The following is a 7018-nucleotide window of genomic DNA, read 5'->3' as shown; positions in this document are numbered from 1 at the left end:
GCAATGCGTCCCTTAGCATCATGTAAGTTGAATTCCACCTTGTGGAAACATCTAGTTGAATGCCCTTTGATGTATCCAATCCACACTCAGTAGCACGCTTCATAAGTTCCTCCCATTGCAAGGGAGAGCCCTTCACAGTTAGTACCAAAGCTTTGATCTTTTTCAGTGCTTTTGAAATAACAGCAAGCCCATCTCTAGCAACCAAGTTTAGTATGTGGCGTGCACATCTAATATGAAAGAACATTCCATCACAAATCAAATAAGAAGAAGCATTCACTCTAAGATCTTGAATAATGTCTTTGACTGCCACTAAATTGTTTGATGCATTGTCCCAGGTCAATGAAAACAATTTCTTCTCAGCAAACCATTTTACCATCACTTCAGTAAAGCACTTTGCCAACTTAATACCAGTACGCCTTCCTTCTACATGAAAAAACCCCACAATTCTCTTCTGAATATGCCAAGAATCATCTATCTAGTGCAATGTCACACACATGTATGATTTGTTCTGGCATGATGTCCAAATATCCATTGTTGCACTAAAGCGACGTGTTACATTTTTCAATTGGGCATACAATTTTTCTTTTTCTTCAAAGTATATGTCAAGTATATCTTTCCTAGCAATCACTCTAGACTTGAAGACAAAACTAGGCCTCAACGACTTGGTGAAATCAACAAAATAATCATGCTCAACAATGTTGAATGGGTACTCATGCATGATTACTATTAAATAGAATTTTCTAAGACTAGCATCCGGATCATACCTAAAAGGCTAAATAGTGGTGACATCTTTTCCATGATCCTTTTCTGCCTTTAGTTCTAGTTGTCCTTTGACAATACTATGATGTGACCTCAGATGGTTGCGGAATGCATTTGTTCCATGATTAGACTCAACTCTATATCTCTGCTTACATTTTGGAAAGTTGCAGTAGGCCCATAGCTGCTCAAACTTCTTGCCATTCACATCCACTTCCACATTTTATTTTGTAAAGTACTTCCATACAATAGATGTGCGCCTCGTTTGTCTCTTTCCTATTCCAGTCATCTCCTCTTGTATGTCCTCATCATCATCATCAAGGCCCGCTATATCAACAGAAGCTACAACTCTAGTACCAATATTACTTGTGCCTGCGACAACCAATTTATTTGCATCTTCTTTCACCTGCTTGTGCTGAAGATGATGACTGACCAATTGGTGCACCCATAGAGCTTCCACTCGCTTTTCTCTTGTTTCCTTTCAAAGAATCAACAACACACTATTAGACATGTTCCTACTTTGAAATCAACAATACACTGCAACTCTGCAAGAAAAAATACACATGCCTGCTAAAAACAGAGTTGCGGCTGCTGCCTCTCACAAAAGGAGGTAGTGATGATCGCTAGGGCTAGAAACGAGCCGAGCCAGGCTCGGCTAGGCTCGGTGTGGCTCGGAGGTGAAACGGCTCGAGCCTGGCTCGGCTCGCCGGTACGCCGAGCTACCAAAATAGGCTCGGCTCGGGTCTGGCTCACGAGCCGGCTCGAGCTGGCTCGTGAGCCTGTCCCGCTTGAGATCACACCAGCTGACACATGCGCACGTGCTAGGCTTTGGGAGGTTGTGGCCTTGTGGGCCTATTCGTATTGGGTAGCTGATACATGTGCACACGCTGGGCTTGGCTCGCGAGCTTGTGCGAGCTAGCTCGGCTCAGCTCAGGAATTTTTTGAGCGTGCGAAATTGGCTCGGCTCGCCCGTAGCTCGCGAGTCGGCTCGAGCCTACCCGAGCCACAACGAGCTCGAGCCGGCTCATCGAGCCCGAGCTTTTTTCCCAGCCCTAGTGGTCGTTGCGGCTGTAATGGAGGTAGTGGCAACATACTTCCCAAACCTAGGTTGTTGTTCTCGGTCTCTAACTCCACAGGCATGGAGCCTTAATGGCGTGCTCCTCCTCCTTCGGGTCCTATTCCAAAGTGAGACATATCGAGTCTCAACTACTGCAAACAATCAAATGCTAGTATGCCACTCTATGAACAATTGAATAATTGACCAAACAATCAAACGTCGCAGCAGCCAGCAGGCAGGGGCGACGTGTAGCGGCGTGGCGGACAAGGGTGAGGTGTCGGGGGCAAATGGGCAGTGGAGCTTGGAGGAGGGTGTTACCTGATTACCTGAGCTGGCAGAGGTGAGTAGGCATCCGCACTCGGCGAGGTGTGGTGGTGGCGTCAGCGCTGGATTGGAGCTCGACGAGACGTACTGGTCCAGTGGTCCTGGTCGGCCTTGGTGTCTCCGTCTGCTCGGCAAGACGTACTCCTCGAGCGCCTACTACAGCGAGACGTACTAGTCCTGATCGGCCTCAGCGAGCCAGCAGGCAGGGACGAGGTGTAGTGGTGTGACCGTCGGCGGCGGCTGGTGAACTGGAAGAAAGCTGGACGTGGAACTGTGGAAGTACCGAAGTAGCATGGGCTTAGGGTTTCACTTTCACTTGTTAGCATGGCCGAGTGGAGCCCTCATCCATGGAGGCCTGTTGGGCTTGGCAGATTTGGGTCTTGACTGGTGACACTTCGGGTTAAATCCGGAATAAATTCGGAAATATCCCGATCGAATATGGGATCCCGACAATCCGAACGGAAAATAGTATTTCTTGTTTCCATCCCGCTCCCGTCGACGGCTGTCACACCTGGTTCTAGGGGCAAAACCGAATGCATAGCTTATGTGTGCCAAGATCCCTTTTCTACACATATGTTAACATCACAAGTGTAGTATATCAAAAGACAATGCAATAAAGGCGTAAAGAGAGTAGAGTAGTCTTTATTACAACACCCAAACAACAGTATCTTAAACAGTATCATCAAAGTAAAGCAGAAATAACATGGGTAATCTCCCACATGAAGATGACCGGCGCATCGTTAGACTCAGTACTCATCGAAATCTCCATTATGGTCTTCTTCATCACCCTCTAATCAAAATATTAGCAAGGGTGAGCTCACTTATGGTCGGGGCTCAGCAAGTGGGGGAAAATTAATGCAAGTTTAACAAGGTAAGGCTAAGGTTAAGCGGTAAGCATTTTAGTTGGTCAATATTTTATTAGCAACACATGTCTTACTAATAAGTATGTATCCCAAGTATCCCAATTAAACAAAGGTATAAGAGTATGACAAAAACACTTAAGTGAAATCACTTAAGCAAACCATTGGCAGATCATTATAGCTTGATTTATTGTCCATCTTTAAGTTCAATTATCATGTGAGGGTCCAGGTTGCTCTTAACCGTGAGCACGACTGACATATCAGTTTTACACTCTGTAGAGGTGGTACAACTTTACCCACAAGACGTGTATCCCATCTAGCCTGGGTTGTACGGACCCTTAAACACTGCCAAGGTGAATGGCTAGGGATCCACTATGAAGTTTTCACAGAATACACTTAATACAAAGTAACCTGCTAAGGTTTTCAAGTCGGTGTGGAGGCCCTCTGGGCGAGGTACCTTAGCCAAGAATACGTCCCCATGTTAACATGAGCTGCCACCACTGCCGCTCCCCCTCTTGCCCATATTTCAGGTAAGGTTGCTAGGTACTAAGCATATAAAGCTAGAGCCATGATAGCACTCATGGTTGCACTGTTATCCTGGGTGGTCACTCCATGTTCCAATTAATATGATATAATTTTGTTTAACCATCGGGTTAACACCATAATACCAATTTCATTTCTGGAACACTAATATCAATAATGAGTGACATCAAAATTATCAAGTTGAGCGGTAGCACAAATTTGCAAAGCATAGTATTTTCCCAGGGTAATCAAGGAATACAGTTGGTAAATCTAGAAAATCCTTAATTAGGCGAATCCCATCAAATTATGCAATATATCCAAAAAGTAAATATTATTATATGCATTAATTGGGTACAAATAGAATATGCAGAGGGAGAATCCACTTGCCTTGCTCGAAAGTGTCTTGTGGGTCGTCCTCGAACAAGTTTGGTTCGTTTACCTCATAGTCAACTTCTAGCATCGATTTGTGTATCGTACATACAAAAGAATACGTACGCCAAATAAATAAACATACACCATTACAGGGATAATCATTCACCATTACATACACATTCATACATCATACATTTATACTCATAAATACGTCTTAAAGCGTAAATACTTATTAATTCATTATGACTATTACTACGAGTCATTATTGGTGAAATTATGAGTAGGTGGCTATAACACTAGTTTTATCTAGTATAATATGTATTAACATTCTTTATGAAAAATAAATGCTAATTATTTTCTTTATTACTAATAATAGACGTATAAGTTTTATTCCTTTTATTTCTAAATAGAATTTATGCGTATAGCTAAAAATGGTTTATTTATGATTCTTCTAACATTAATATTCTAAAAATTAATGTAAATCACTAATTGGAATTTTAATGACATGCTAGTTAGGTGCCCGTGCGTTGCAACGTCACACATGACAGACCGCGATGACATTCTAGAGCCTCAACAGTGTATGTTGTCACTAATGGTGTCATCTTCAACCCACTATCTGGGCTAACAAGCCCCTGGTGTGAGCTTGTCGAGGCAAATGGGAAGTGCGACAAGATGCGAGCTTGTGGCAGAGGAAAGGCGATGACATGGCATGAGAGGAAACCGCGCCAACGAGAGGAGAGAGAGGAGCGAAGCATCACGAGGTCGTCAGAAAGAATGAGGTGGCGACGAAGGAGTGCGTCGTGGAGGGACTGGAGGCACCGGAAGTTGGCCTACACATGCGAGGAGGACCAAGGAGGCAAAGTCGGAGTAGCACACTACAAGTTGATTAAAAATTATTGGGAGATTTTTGTAAAAGTCTTGTTTTTGTTTAGATTACAATGCCTATAGAGAAACTGCAGTTAATATGTGGTCACGGGTCACCTATAAACAACGACCGCTCTTCTAGAACAGTCTATGGAGAAAAACAGAGTGCAAGGTGATTAGATAAATTTATCATGTCAAGAAAGAATGGAATTTCAAGGTTTGGTGTTAGATATAAAAGTTGGCAATTTGAGAAATATCAAATAGTTTTATAGACCAAATTATCTCCAATGATGATCATCTTCCATAAACCATAACTGAACAACAATAATGTTTGGTTGAGAGGCAATACAGATTAAAAACAAGCTTGCTGCAGCTACATAAATCATCAAGGCTGGGATGAAAATCGACTGAGCATATTTTTTCATAAAGAAGAGTGAGAGATGGATGGACAAGAGAAAGATAAGAGATGGAAGAAAAAAGAACACTACCACTGTTAATATCATAAGACAAGAGGCACGCTTTGCTGCGCCTGCCTCGGTCTTTTTAGCTTAGCATAATGCATATCCAACCTGCAAGTGGAAGAGAATGTGATAGATATTTTGTGAACAAATCGTGCACTTGTTTCTAAAGAAAATGCATAAAATGCAGTGATAAACTATTAGTATTATACATGAATGGTCACAGAATTTTTAGAACCCAAACTGCCTTATGTAAGTATCCATACGCCATGTTCTGAGCAAACATCTCAACGGGGCATGCAGATTGAATCATTGGAAGATTGGCTTCAGCTTCTTGGCCACTACATGATTGAATTTTCTGATAACATGAAATAAATTCATCGCGTACTTCAATAAGAGATAGATCTCGACTTGAGCTTGTGTCTAAATTAGCCTTTACACTAATCGACTTGAACAAATCATTCAGTTTTCTGAGGACCTGAATTTAAAAGAGTTAGAATTAGTTCTCATAATTGAAGTGCAACCTTTCAACTGTGTTTTGAAAAAAAATAACTCGTGGGAAACATTTGTATGCTCGGAAAACAAAGAATATACATTATTGTATATATATATACTGATACATATATATGAAGCACACTTGGTAGTTTCTTATGTTAATTTTTACTTGGGGTTCATTTGATGTGTCATCAAATCATTGTGTTTATGCATTTTATGCATTGTTTCATTCTTGATTTTTACTCTATTTCGACCCTATGCCAACACCCGCTAGTGTTTTATTCCCATGCTGTAGTTTCTACATCTTTATGTGGCAAGTCATATACATTATTGTTCTACATGTTCAGATGACTGTCCGTGATGCATTTAACTCTGCATTGGATGAAGAGATGTCTGCTGATCCTTCTGTTTTTTTATGGGAGAAGAGGTATCGCCTGGAAAAAAGCTTTCTACTGGTCTTTTTCCCTGTTCAGTGTCTTTTTTCATAATTTATATTCATATCCATTTGTGTAGGTTGGAGAGTATCAAGGTGCATAGAAGGTTTGTAAAAATTCTAAGGATTAATGTGTTTGCTCTTATCTGTCGGTAACGTAACATTGGAATCTTAAATCCTACCATTTTTATAATATTCATTGTTGTCCTGTTGCAGATTTCTAAGGGCTCGCTTGACAAGTATGGTCCCGATAGGGTTCTTGACACACCTATCACAGAGTTGTACTATTAAAATCCTGAAACCATTGCTTCTAGGCTGCGTAAACATGATCACATAGGCACACTTACTGCTTTCTCTTTCTACCCTCAGGCTAGCTTTACTGGCATTAGTGTTGGTGCAGCTTACCAAGGTCTTCGTCCTGTTATAGAATTTATGACATTTAATTTCTCGATGCAGGTCAGATTTTGATATTGGTAACGAATTAAAAGATCTTTACTTGCTTGTGTTAAAGTATATCCCTGGATGTCTGAGTGTACTGTAATGGTCTGTGCCTCTGTGGTCGCTACACAATATTCACCTGTTTTTTTAGAATTGAAAAGAGTTAGATTTAGTTCTCATAATTGAAGTGCAACCTTTCAACTGTGTTTTGAAAAAAATAACTCGTGGGAAACATTTGTATGAGCATATATGTCAGGGTAATGATTTTTGACAAGGGAATGGATATGGCATGGCCATGTAATTACCTGTGTGACTGGGAAAGACCAGAGAATGTAGCTAGTGATGCTCTTGGTTGGGGAGACACATATACGATAACAGATTTATCAGTGTTTATGCTTTGTCCCTTGGTGATAGCTAAGATCACACTCGAATCTAGTTG

At 41.3% G+C, this 7018-nt stretch overlaps 1 long non-coding RNA gene across 1 annotated transcript; it reads right to left on the bottom strand.

The window, feature by feature from the left end:
- Positions 1 to 671: 671 nt before the first annotated feature.
- Positions 672 to 2474, bottom strand: LOC109944000 (uncharacterized). The gene is made up of 2 exons (XR_002267178.2): positions 2132 to 2474; positions 672 to 1234 (listed from the first exon to the last, which is right to left on the bottom strand). It is a non-coding gene; the product is annotated as an uncharacterized lncRNA (long non-coding RNA).
- Positions 2475 to 7018: the final 4544 nt, after the last annotated feature.

The sequence above is a fragment of the Zea mays genome, chromosome 2 (assembly GCF_902167145.1).
Source record: "Zea mays cultivar B73 chromosome 2, Zm-B73-REFERENCE-NAM-5.0, whole genome shotgun sequence".
In the NCBI taxonomy this organism is placed as follows: Eukaryota; Viridiplantae; Streptophyta; class Magnoliopsida; order Poales; family Poaceae; genus Zea; species Zea mays.
The sequence above is the reverse complement of the archived record's forward strand: the minus strand, read 5'-3'. Positions and strand labels throughout refer to the sequence as shown.